Source organism: Macaca nemestrina, chromosome 11 (assembly GCF_043159975.1).
Source record: "Macaca nemestrina isolate mMacNem1 chromosome 11, mMacNem.hap1, whole genome shotgun sequence".
Lineage (NCBI taxonomy): Eukaryota > Metazoa > Chordata > Mammalia > Primates > Cercopithecidae > Macaca > Macaca nemestrina.
This window is the reverse complement of record NC_092135.1, coordinates 86,305,405-86,318,862: the sequence shown is the minus strand read 5'-3', so window position 1 is coordinate 86,318,862 and position 13,458 is coordinate 86,305,405. Positions and strand designations below refer to the sequence as shown.

General features: G+C 38.0%; 1 protein-coding gene across 23 annotated transcripts in view; it reads right to left on the bottom strand.

The window, feature by feature from the left end:
* LOC105468244 (GULP PTB domain containing engulfment adaptor 1) overlaps positions 1 to 13,458 on the bottom strand; it is a 307,355-nt gene that overhangs the window by 248,562 nt on the left and 45,335 nt on the right. Inside the window, exon 1 of one of the 23 annotated variants that reach the window (XM_071073039.1) lies at positions 1,097 to 1,117. The exons of the other annotated variants lie outside the window; for them this stretch is intronic. The gene's annotated coding sequence lies outside the window, so the exon portion shown is untranslated. Of the gene's footprint in view, positions 1 to 1,096; positions 1,118 to 13,458 lie in introns of those variants that run through there. 23 annotated transcript variants of the gene reach the window in all.

Genomic DNA, 13,458 nt, shown 5'->3' with positions numbered 1-13,458 from the left:
AAATTAGCTGGGCGTGGTGGCGTGTGCCTGTAGTCCCAGTTATTCAAGAGTATAAGGTAGGAAGACCACTTGAGCCTGGGAAGTTAAGGTTGCAGTGAGCCATGATCACACTACAGCACTCCAGCCTGGGTGACAGAGCAAGACCCTCTCTTAAAAAAAAAAAAAAAAAAAAAATGTTTTGAGATAGTCACTGACTAGAAGCTGAAACTACACGTGTACTAATTAAAAGCATGACTATATATTAAGTTGGTCCACTGACTTTCTTTGAACATTTTGGAGAACATTTAGATAACCATATTACATAATAAATGCATTGCTTCTGACAGTTCATTTTTATTAGAAGTTGTATTAGAAGACCCAGAGAAGAAGGAAAAACAGCAACAACAACTCACATGTGGAAACCCTAAAAAGGTAGCACAGCATCACAACACCCAACATCACAACAGAGTGCTGTTGGGTCCGTCTCCCCGGATTTGTGCTATGGCTGTCACTTACCTGTCACATACACTTGAATAAGTTACTTCTTTTCAATTTTCTCAACCACAAAATCCAGTTAATAATAATTTCTATAGCATAGAGTAAATTTCTTAACATTATGCCTGGTGCAAAAGCCCTCAACCTGTCAGCTATTGCTACTAATTTTTCTGAGTCCCAATTTCCTTATTTGTGATAAAATAATAGCAATACATCCTCTGTCTATGGATCAGAGATGTTGTGAATCGAGAGCAATACTGCTTATTGCAGTGCTTTATCAGCTGTAAAGAACAATGCACTAAAAGTAAAACAACTTTTTTTTTTTTTTTTTTGAGACGGGGTCTTGCTCTGTCGCCAGGCTGGAGTGCAGTGGCGCGATCTCGGCTCACTGCAAGCTCCGCCTCCCAGGTTCCAGCTATTCTCCTGTCTCAGCCTCCTGAGTAGCTGGGATTACAGGCGCCCGCCACCACGCCCAGCTAATTTTTGTATTTCTAGTAGAGACGGAGTTTCACCAAGTTGGCCGGGATGGTCTCAATCTCTTAACCTTGTGATCCGCCCGCCTCAGCCTCCCAAATGCTGGGAAGTAAAACAATTTTTATACTATGATTTATCAAATACTCACCATGGATAAATACAAAAAATTAGCCGGCCCTGGTGGCCGGCGCCTGTAGTCCCAGTTACTCGCGAGGCTGAAGCAGGAGAATGGCGTGAACCGGGGAGGCGGAGCTTGTAGTGAGCTGAGATTGCGTCACTGCTCTCCAGCCTGGGTGACAGAGCAAGACTCCGTCTCAAAAAAAAAAAAAAAAAAAAGAAAGAAAGAAAGAAAAGAAATAAAAAGATGATTATTGTTGTAAAAAATCTAAAAACCTTTTCTTGTTTGTTTTCTTAAAGACTCTGTTACTAGCCTTCATTAAAAATTTGTTTACACTTAAGTCTAGAAGCCACTAAACAACTACAGTCATAAGCATTTGGAGGCATTACTTGACTCATCAGGGGATTCCTTTAACCTGGAGATTTCTGCTAAGGCTTGGAGATTTATTTTTGGGCTCAAGCCAACGTCCCATTATAACACAACTGATCATTACATGGATTTAACCCTACCCTGGGTTAAGCCATATCATCTTAATGGAAGCCTGATAAAACACTGCTTAGCACTACAGCCTGTAAGGCAGGAATTACTTCTGGTTTTGTGTCAAGGTTAAAAGGAAGTTCCACTCTGTGATTTATCCAGATAGGTCCATTAAATCATGACTCTCCATAGAAATAGGCCATATTAAGTTCTGCTAAAGAATATGCTCAAAGCAGGAATGACCTCTATTCACATTTTCTGTTATGGCATTAAACTATAAATTCCAAAGAGCTTGAATAAGACCTTATAGTCCTCTTCCTATAACATCAGACACAGTGACACATTCAGTATATGCAAGAAATACTAGGGGTTATTGTTATTAATAAGGATTTGAATGAATGAGTATGAACACTTTAAGGAAGAGGGAATAAGACCAAAATACATCATTTTCTCTTCTCTTCTAAACTTCTACCCCTCTTTATGGACTTCTTTATAAATGCACTTGCATCTTTTTAATCTTAAATGAAATCTTATCTTCATCCTGCCCCTTTCCATTCACAGCTAGCCTTCTTGAAAGAGTGGTCCACACACAATATTCACATTTCCTCATTTCATACATACGGGTGAAAACACAGCAACTTAGTTTATATTCACCACAAGCTAAAACTATTTTCAATAGGCAAAAATAACCCTCAAACTCTCAATCCAATGATCATATTTAATCACTCCGTTACTTAACCTTTCAGCACTTGACCATGGTTATTATTTCTTTTTTAAAAAAATTGTTCCCCTATCTTCCTGGGTACATTCTATCCTGTTTCTCGTCCTCTGAGATAGCTGCCTATCATAGTCTCCTATGAAATGTAACAGCGACCTAAGGTATAGTGAAGCTTGTGAGAGGGATTTGAGAAAATCAGTAAAGTAAAAATGATCTTGAAAACCATTTGAAGTGTTCTGTTGTGACAGCAGGAGCAACTGGCAGATAGTGCAAAATGCTTAGGAGAGTGGTGTGATGCTAATGATTTAGGGAAATGGTCTTGCGTAACTGCATGGAGACGAGGGGGTCCATCTGCTTCACAGCTAGCTCTACAAACTGGTCATGAAAACAAAAAGGAAGACAATTTTTCAAAACCATACTTAGTTAGCAAAAAGTGAACCTTGGTCAGCGCCTAAAGTACATACTCTGAGGTTTTAAAGAAGGCAGATATTTATAAGCATTGCCCAGAGTTCTGGCATACAATTTACTACTCATGAAAATAAGATCCTAATTGTTTTAAAATAGCAAAGCTACACTTAAAAAAAAAAAAAAGTACATTGCAAGACATATCTATTTATTTCGAAAGATATATCTGTTCAAAGAATTTGATCTTAAACTAAATGTATGTATATGTACATAGTTCAACCATTGTGGAAGACAGTGTGGCGATTCCTCAAGGATCTAGAACTAGAAATATTTGACCCAGCCATCTCATTACTGGGGATATACCCAAAGGATTATAAATCATGCTGTTTTAAAGACACATGCACATGTATGTTTATTGCAACACTATTCACAATAGCAAAAACTTGGAACCAACCCAAATGCCCATCAATGATAGACTGTATTAAGAAAATGTGGCACATATACACCATGGAATACTATACAGCCATAAAAAAGGATGAGTTCATGTCCTTTGTAGGGACATGGATGAAGCTGGAAACCATCATTCTCAGCAAACTATCACAAGGACAGAAAACCAAACACCACATGTTCTCACTCACAGGTGGGAACTGAACAATGAGAACACTTGGACACAGAAAGGGGAACATCACACACCGGGGCCTGTCGTGGGGTGGGGGGAGTGGGGAGGGATAGTATTAGGAGATATATCAAATGTAAATGACGAGTTAATGGGTGCAGCACACCAACATGGCACATGTATACATATGTAACAAACCTGCACGTTGTACACATGTACCCTAGAACTTAAAGTATGATTTTTAAAAAGTACATTGCAAGACATAACTATTTATTTTGAAATATATATCTGTTCAAAGAATTTGATCTTAAACTAAATGTGAGTATATTTACACATATATGTGTGTATGTGTTTCTGTGTGTGCATATGTATGTGCATGTGTGTATTTGCAATGAGTACAGTTTTAAACAATCCAAGAGTGTCACATCTACAATCAGCCTGTGCTCAAGTGAGATGAGAATGGCCACCAAGGAAAAGACCACCCACGAATAGCCACACAACTGGATGACCCAGTGGTCACAGAAATGCTCTCTCATGTTCTGAAATCAATTCTGGAAATGTCTCTCCTGTCATCTTTCAGTCTGTGATACAAATGCCAGGAATTAATAATTTCTCAAGCCCACAAAACAAATACTCACCTTCTTATCATAAATCCCTCTACTATCTTGTCCTTAAAAGTTTGCTGAAATCTAATTGGTTCTGCAAATCTTTTCCCCTTGAATTTTATGTGAGCTTTTTGCAACACTTTTAAAGCACAATTAGAAGAACAGATGCCCTCAAAACAGAGTTCCACTTAACCAGCTCACCACTCACCAGGCTGAGTCTCTCCATTAAAGTGTCAGTCACACCTACTGGTGCCCATAGCTATCTGAACACTCATAGGTACTAGACTTTGCCCCATTTATATTCAAGCAGTGGTCTTCAACTAATTCTTCCACAGGCTTACTGTACTAAAAACAGTTGGCTGCGTAATAAGCATACATCGTCATTCCTTCTTTCTAATTCAATCACAATTTAATCAGGTATTTGCTCCCTACTGCCACATTATATATGTGCAAAACAGCTACAAAAGGTTGAGAGGGCCACGCGTAGCAGCTCACACCTGTAATCCTAGCACTTTGGGAGGCCGAGGCAGGGGCTCATTTGAGGTCGGTAGTTCGAGGCCAACCTGGCCAACATGGTGAAACCCCATCTCTACTAAAAGTACAAAAATTAGCCTGCATGGTGGCACATGTCCGCAGTCCCAGCTATTTGGGAGGCTGACGCAGGAGAAGTGCTTAAACCTGGGAGGTGAAGGTTGCAGTGAGCCGAGATCACGCCACTATACTCCCTCCCCTCTGGGAGATAGAACGAGACTCCGTCTCAGAAATAAAAAAGTTGAGAGGAAATTATTAAAACATAGAAGAAATCTGTACTTAGATCACAGTATAGGTGTCCCTAAGTTTTCCCACCCTTTGAAGAAGTAATGAGATTATCTGTAATGGGTATTTGTCACATAAGGAAGTCTTTGTAGAACTCCAATCAGCAGAATCATATTCAAAGAAAAGCCTTAATTTACAAGAAAAGTTTCACGGATTAATGCATCTGTGTAAGCTTTTAGTTAAAATAAAATAGTTTAAGTAGATACGCATCTTTTTGTTATTTGCTTTAAGGATCTTTTAGTATTACCTTATAAACTATAGTCATGATGCTATCAGATAAGAGGACGTCTGTTCTAACTGTACACTACTAGCTTTTATTCTTCAGTTAACATTGCCTCCCTAATGTGCCACTAAACTGCTTAAAAACAAACATTTTAATTTTGTGTCAAAAAAATGTATTGATTGCTTTAAATATTTATAGATCACCTATCCTTCTTGGCTTTCTTATTTTTATATCTAAAAGCACTTTCAAAATTTGCTGTCCACATTTCTTCATGAGTTATCCTCTCCAGGGCTCTTAACAATAAACAGGCTGTGGTCACCCTTCCATGCATTTTATTGTTTAGATTTTTTTTCCTATTCCACTCTGTAGAGGAACAGATCTTGCAAAATGCTGAGAATAACATCCAGGTTTTTTTGATGTCAACTTTAGTGTGTCTTTGGCTTTTCTCTCTAAGGTGCTTCCAATTTTAGTCAATCACCAAATATTATTACATTTTCTTTGCCATGACAATCTTTTGAATTCATTATCTCTTCGTTAAATTTAGTAGTAGCATTTCATATCATGAAACATTCTATGTAACTGTTTTAGGACTGAAATACGTGTTACATTTTTACCATTTAGAGTCTCTTAAAAGAAATTTTAGATATCAAATTTTCAAGTGATAAGGAACTAAATGTACATCTGTAATAGTATATATCCTGGGGCTAACAGAAAGATACACAGCAGCATACATTTTTACTAAAGAAGTAGCAAAAAGAAAATGGAATTTAAGTCTAAAATCTTTGGAGGATAACTGTGGCATTAAGATAATGTACATACAATAACATTCTTCTATAAAACACACTTAAAACTAAATAATCTGTGAATTGAGATTATCTCAAACCCAGATATTGTATTGTATTCTCTCATCTGTTTCTTTAATACAAATGCTCAAAATAGTATGGTTTAAAAATAGTGGTCCCCAAAAGATATGTCCAAGTCCTAACCTCTGGCACCTGTGAATGTGACCTTATCTGGAAATAGACTCTTTGTAGATGTACTTCATAAGGTTAAACAAATTGAGATAAAATCATCCTGGATTTAGGGTAGCCCAAAATCCTCCTCAATTAGAAGAAATCCTCCTCAATTAGAAGAACAGATGCCCTCAAAACAGAGTTCCACTTAACCAGCTCACCACTCACCAGGTTGATTCTCTCCATTAAAGTGTCAGTCACACCTACTGGTGCCCATAGCTATCTGACATGAGGAAAGTCATGCGAAGGTATAGACAAAGATTAGAGTCACACAGCCACGTGCCAAGGACTGCCAGTCACCACCAATGGCTAGGAGAGATTCATGAAACAGATTTTCCCTCAGAGCCTCCAGAAGAAACCAACCCTGCCAAACCAACCCAACCACTGATTTTGAACTTCCGGCCTCCAGAACTGTGAGAGAATAAATGTCTGTTGCTTTCAGCCAGCAAGTGTATGGTATTTGTTATAGCAGCTCTAGCCATTACTAACCCAATATTTAATTACTTACATGTATTGATATATTTTTGTTTATGTTCTTTCTACTTCTAAAAATGGACTTTCAGGACTGTTATAATAAAATCTCAAATATATCTGCTCATATAGCACACTAAAGGAGTGTATAGAAAGAGGTAAGAAAATAAAAAAAGTTAAGAATATAGACTGAAATAATTGCTGTAAAGAGCCCAATATGGTACAATACAAAGCACAAGTTGTAGAGTTAGACTAGCAATTTGTATTCTTAGCTCTATCACTTTTTTAGTTATATGACTTTAGGCAAAGTATTAACCTCTCTGAGCCGTAATTTCCTACCTTATCCATGTAATGAAAAAAACTAGCACTGTTTATTTATGTACTTTTGAGAAAGAAATGTGATAATTTATATTAAAAACTGTACATTTCTTGGCACATGGTAAACTCTGAATAAATGTTATCTGCTATTAGTTAGAATTAAGTTATCATAATGTTTTGTCTGAAAATAGATCCTTTATAGCAGATATAAATTCCCCTGAGACTCCCTGAGAAGCCAGTCTACTCTCCTTTCTCCAGTGACAGCAAAACTGATATTAAGTAAGATAGTATCAAGGATGTCCCCCAACAAAGAAACAGTTAAACAGTTATCCTCTATGATGATATAGTTTGGATGTTGTCCCATCTAAATCTCATATTGAATTATAATCCCCAATATTGGAGGTGGAGTCTTGTGGGAGGTGATTGGGTGACAGGAGAGGATTTCTCATGAATGGTTTAGCATCATCCCCTTGGCATTGTGCTGTCACGGTGAGTTTTCATAAGATTCGGCTGTTTAGAAGTGTGTGGCATCTTCCCACTCTCTCTCTCTTTGCTCCTGCTTTCACCATGTGATGTGCCTGCTCCTACTTCACCTTCTGCCATGAGTAAAAGCTCCCTGAGGCCTCTCCAGAAGCCAAGTAGATGCCAGTGATAGGAACAGGAGGCAAAGAAATCCTAGGCAGAAAAGGTCAAGGTCTCTGGTGAAGCCCCACCTCTCGAGCCTGGAACCACAGCCCAAAGTGAGAACATGCATTCCTGTTTTCCCATTCAAAAGTTGCCTTTTCCAAAACCACCCCTGACCTGCCCCATCCCCCATCCTGTACCCATAAAAACCCCAGGCTCCACTGGCAGAGAGCAGAGAAGAGGAGAAAAGAAGAAACAGCTGAATGTCGGAGAGAAGCAGTTTTATTTCAGAGGGATGGCTTGATGGCATGACTTCAGAGAAGAGTCCAGCCAGACACGATTGTACTTCAAGTGAAGAATACCTTCCCACTGCCCCCAACTTTCCAACTTCCCTTCCCACTGAGTGCCACTTCCATGGGCAATAAAGTCCTCTGCATTCACCACCCTGCAATTAGTTTGTGCGATCTGGTTTTTCCTGGATGCCAAAAAAGAGCTCCAGTGCCATGGGTGCTGATGCTAAAGGCTGTCATACTTACCCTCTGCCCTCACTGGTGGAAAGCAATCACCTCACACAAAAAGACAGAGGGCCCACTGAGATATTTAACACTTAAGCCATCTGTGACAGCAAAGCTAAAAGAGCATACTGTAACACATGCCCTCTGAGGCTTCAGGGGTCATGAGTACTCCCCAACCGATGCTGCCCTGCAGACCCACACAGAGTTTTGCTCCTGCTGGTACCCAGAAGTACTTGCCCCAACTCCTGCACCCACTCACCTGCATCTCCCCCTCCCACGAGGGGTTGAGAGCTGTGGGCTGAGTAAGCAAGGCACCCCTGTTGGTGAAGGGGTCAGGAAAAATTTCCTGTCTCACCAGTACCATATTTCCTGCATAGCCTGCAGAACCATTAGCCAATTAAACCTGTTTTATTTATAAACTACCCAGTCTCAGGTGTTTCTTTATAGCAATATGAAAATGACCTAACATAATCTATATTTAACTAAGTTCACTATTCCCTTCTCTAACACAGAAATTGATGGGTCTCTTGCCCCAAGTTATGCTTGCTTTCATTCCACCATTTCCTAAGTGACCACCTCCTAAAGGTAGTCCATCCCCTCTCTCAGATTCCATGATCCTTCATTATTTTAATACAAAAAACAATTATACAAATCTCTCGCATTCTTTTTTGGTTAATCAATATTGAGTGACACTTGCACAAAATCCTTTTTAATTAATACTCAACATGTGAACAGTACTTTCAAGTCCACACTGGAACACTAGAGCATTCATTTCCTGATAAAATCCTAATCCTATAAATGATTTCTATTTTACAAATAAGGACACTGAAGCTCAAAGAAGTGCAGTGAATTGCCTAGGTCCCAGGGTTACATTAGACTAACATAAAATGTTTTCTTTATAAGCTTTTATTACGTAGAAAATCAAATGTATCAAAAGATACGCAGATAGGAAAACATAGTAAACCTTCATGTACCCATCACCTAGATATGATGGTTATTTTGAAACCTTAGTTTAACAGGTTTAATTGGCTAATGGTTCTGCAGGCTATGCAGATAATATGGTATTCCCTTGCAAATGTTGAGGATTTAACTTCAATTTCTCAAAATTTCCCCAATGAGACAACAAACGTGCATTTCCAACCTTAGTTTTTGAGTAATGTATAATTAAAAATGTATATCATGTCTTAAAACAAAAGGGGGAAAACAAGACAGTCAGAAAAGATGTTCTAGGGTGAGAATTTTCCATCCAAAGCATCTCTAAAACCCATCTAATGACAAAGAGAATATCCCTAGGTAATAACACTCGAGGGACTATAAAACTTGAAACACCAAAAACATACTGACAAAGCATGATCTAAACAGAAAGTTTCTGATAATTCACAAGCAAAGGCAAAGCCTAAATCTGCATAAGTCTAATGACAACATCTCACACAAAGAAATTTCAAGTCTAATAGCTGCTTTTAAACTGATATTCAAAGTGAGCTGCTTTTAAATGTGTATACTGGCATCATAGAAGACTAGCCTTTAAACAAGAAAAAATAAGAGTACCCCATGTCTCCTATTTGTAAAAATTAAGCAATTTTCATCAAGGTAAACAATAAGCTAACTATTTCCAGGAGTCAATCACCATTTTTACCTACAAAGGTGCTGGAAGATGGATTTTCTCTGCTAGTAGTCATCATAAAGAGCATTGTACCCAACATGTCAATAAAAAAGAAAAACAAACTTAACTACAATTATAAGAATAATTTCTAGGAAATAAAACTGGCAGTAGTTGGTGAAGATTCAGAACTTCCACAAAGAGTGGAAGGGTAGCCAAAGAGGTGAAAATGGAAAGTCATTTTAGAGAAGTAGCTACATTTTTAACAATTCTTCTGAGATTAGCCTGGCACTAGTACTGGACAGATGGGAGTGGTGAAAATTATAAACACATTTTCACCTTACTTTTGTACAGCTACTAAGAAACACGTAAATTTTAGAAGCCCTTTCTTAGATGCAATATAGCTGACTTCCTAAAATGCTGATTACATATTTTATTGAAAGTATTATTACTAAACAGATATCAAAAATTTCTCCAAGTGTAGGCATGGTGGCTCACACTTGTAATCCCAGCACTTTGGAAAGGCCGAGATGGGAGGGTTGCTTCAGTCTAGTAGTTCAAGACCAGCCGGGGCAACAGAGCAAGACCCTGTCACTACAAAAAACTTAGAAATTAGCTGGGTGTGGTGGGATGCACTTGTAGTACTGGTTACTTGGGAGGCTCTGCAGTGAGCTCTGGTCTCACCACAGCACTCCAGCCTGGGAGACAGAGTGAGACTCCGTCTCAAAGAAAAAAAAAAAATTGTTTTCCCCAAAAACAAATATATTCTTAAGATTGTGGTTAATAATTAAATATTTCAGCTGTACCAATGAGGGGTGATCTTAGTTAGAGAGGAATTGTTCATCAATGATATATCAATGATATATTGAGGAGCCTAATAAGATCTTAAATCTAGAGGGAAGGTAGTATCTTTGTACAAGAACCTGCTCTTTAAATTAAAGGAAGCCAAAGAAAGAGGATTCCAGAAGGATATAACTAATTAGTCTTCCCTCCCATGAATGCAGAAAATAAAATAGCCCAAAATAATACGAAGAAGTTTATGAATACTAATTTTGAAAATACAAATATGGAAAACAGGACTTTGAAATAAGCATAGTTTATATCTCCAGGTCATTTTTGTTCAGAAATTAGCCCAAGAATTTAGAATTGGAATTAATCTCATGGATCTAGCACTTCTTGGACACAGACAGGAAATCTCCCTGTCCCTTCCTTTCAAGTTCAAGGCTTTGGCACAGAGTTCTTACTTGCAAACAGTGTAAATGAACCCTAGTTAATTTAAGTAAAAAAGAAATGTATGGAAGGATATTAGAGACTCATAGAAATTCCAAGGTGGCCAGAGAACCAGGCTATCCAGTCAGGAATGACTGATATAACAATATAAAGCTGGTTCTGTGAGCTAAGCACGACTACCATCACCAGGCACACTTACTGAAGTCTACTTTGCTAACCAGGATCTGGGTACCATACACTACATTATAAGCTCTACTATGGCTTTCCCTGGTAACAAAGTGTAGTTTCCACCATCATCACCAGATTTATTCCATGGGCCTTGTTTCTTGTCACTAATTCCCAGTTAAAAGTGTTAGGTACCTTTTTGTAGCTGACTGACAAAGCCTGGGTCATATGTCTGTGTTCTAGATGCAAAAGAGGTTGGAGGACGGGGCGCAGTGGCTCACATCTGTAATCCCAGCATTGTGGGAGGCCAAGGTGGGTGGATCTCTTGAGGTCAGGATTTCGCAACCAACCTGGCCAACATGATGAAACCCCATCTCTACTAAAAATACAAAAACCAGCTGGGCGTGATTGTGCATGCCTGTAATCCCAGCTACTCGGGAGGATGAGAAAGGAGAATCACCTGAACCCTGGAGGCAGAGGTTGCAGTGAGCCAAGATCTTACCATTGCACTCCAGCCTAGATGACAGAACAAGACTTTGGAAAGAAAAAAATATATATTTTATATATATTATATATAGTTATATTTATAAATGTATGTATTTATTTATAAATTTATATTTTTATAAATTTTATATTTTTATATAAATTTATAAATAAAAATATATATATATATATATTTATAGAAGAAGCAAGTTTCTGGCTTCTATTCTGGGAAACTACTCACAAGAAGATTTTCTAAAACCATGAAAGGTATCACAGAGTTGGAGGGAAGTATCAAAGGTGTCAAAGGTAACAAAGGCATCAAAGATATGAAAAAATTATCATGGATTGCCCTAGAGTATCTGCACACTGGTGTTTGAGAAACAGCCTGAAACCGTTGATTTTAAGTCCATGATCTAGACCTGCCAACTTCTCACCTTGTCTCCTGCCACTTTTCCCACCAGCTAAACTGGTCTTTTAGTGGTCCTCTTACTTTTATAGCCTTAGAATTTCTGCCCTTCAGCCTCCTTCGGCCTTCAAATCTACATGCCCAAATATATTCATGCTAACTATTGCTTTGTTCTCAGATATCAAATGTTATTTCTTCAGGGAAGACTTTCCAGACCACCTCATCCATGGATGTCTCCCAACACATTCCAGGACACTCCAGCCACATTCTTCTTTATTTTTCTGTTTATCTGCTTAATGATGCTAATCACTGCATGACTTTATTTAGTATGTTTATCTTCAGCCTGATATGCCATAATGAAAGCTCTGTGAGATTAGGGATCTTGTCTGTCTTTTTTGATGCTATATCTTCAGCACCTAGAATAGTGTCTGGCTCATAGCAGCCTTTCAAATATATGTTGCATAAGAATAAATCCATGATATAGTTCAATAGACCCATTTTACAAACATGTAGACTGAGAAAGAGAGGCTCAGTGATTTGTATATAATCACACAGTAAATTAGTGATCAAAGGGCAAGTTCTTGATTCCCAACTATGCAATCTCCTGGAAGAGACAAATATAAGAAGTTTCAGCTGCTTCTTAAAGAAAGGCAGCAGGGCAGAGCAGAAAGGACACTGACTAGGGAAAAAGCATGCATTTTATAATTATACATTTCTAAGTCCAAATCTGTGTCCCCAAGTCTAATATAAACTGCTTAGGATTTTTCAAAGAATTAAATATAATCATATATGTAGAGAGCACTTTATAACACAACATGCATAGGTACTTCATAATTGGAAGGTATACAATTATTATTAATTTATGAACAATGATATCCATATATGAGTTCATATTCTCTTAATAATATGCTAAGGGAGACATATCTGTAACATAATCTAAATCAGAAGGCCCTGATGTATAAAATGAGAGTGTTCCCACTTTCACACAACTAAAATTCTGCTTTATGCCAGGCATGTGTTACAAACAAGTTGAAGTCTCTGAGTTTCTTGCAAGCTCCTAATGCTAACAGCATCTCAATCTTTAATTGCCATCTCCAAAGATTATCTTGTTACTATAAACTAAGGGCAAAAATAGGCTTTTGCTGTCACTTCTTTCATTTATTTCTAAGCATTTTTTGCATCAAATCCTATGCAAAGTACTACAGACACGGAAGTCATTGAAAATAGCCCTTGCCTTCAAGGTACTTATTCGTTAATGAGAGAAACAGACAAAAAGAAAATTAGCAGCAATGTGATGTATACAGGATGCCACAGGGATCCAAAAGAATGGTACCCAATCCAGACTGCAAATAATTAGCAAGGGCTTTTTAGAAGTGATTCTGAGCAGAAAAATCTAGCTGTAGGGTGAGGATAAGGTAACCAGGATTATAAAGGGTCAGATATGCTCAGAAGTTCTTTGTAAATGCAAAGAAAACATCTGAAAGGGCCCAGTAGAGAATTTAAGCAGGGCATATCCAAGGAACTGATGAATCAAGAGAGAAAAGGGTCACAACAGTCACAAGAAGAGAGAATTAATCAAAAAAGGCTCTTCCCCTCCCGCCAAGAGTGTTAATGTTATGAATAATTAATTTACTCTGCTTTCCCCAGAAAAGAGAAACAAACTCTTCCATTAATTATTTTATTACCTTTCTAGTCTGGCACTAATCT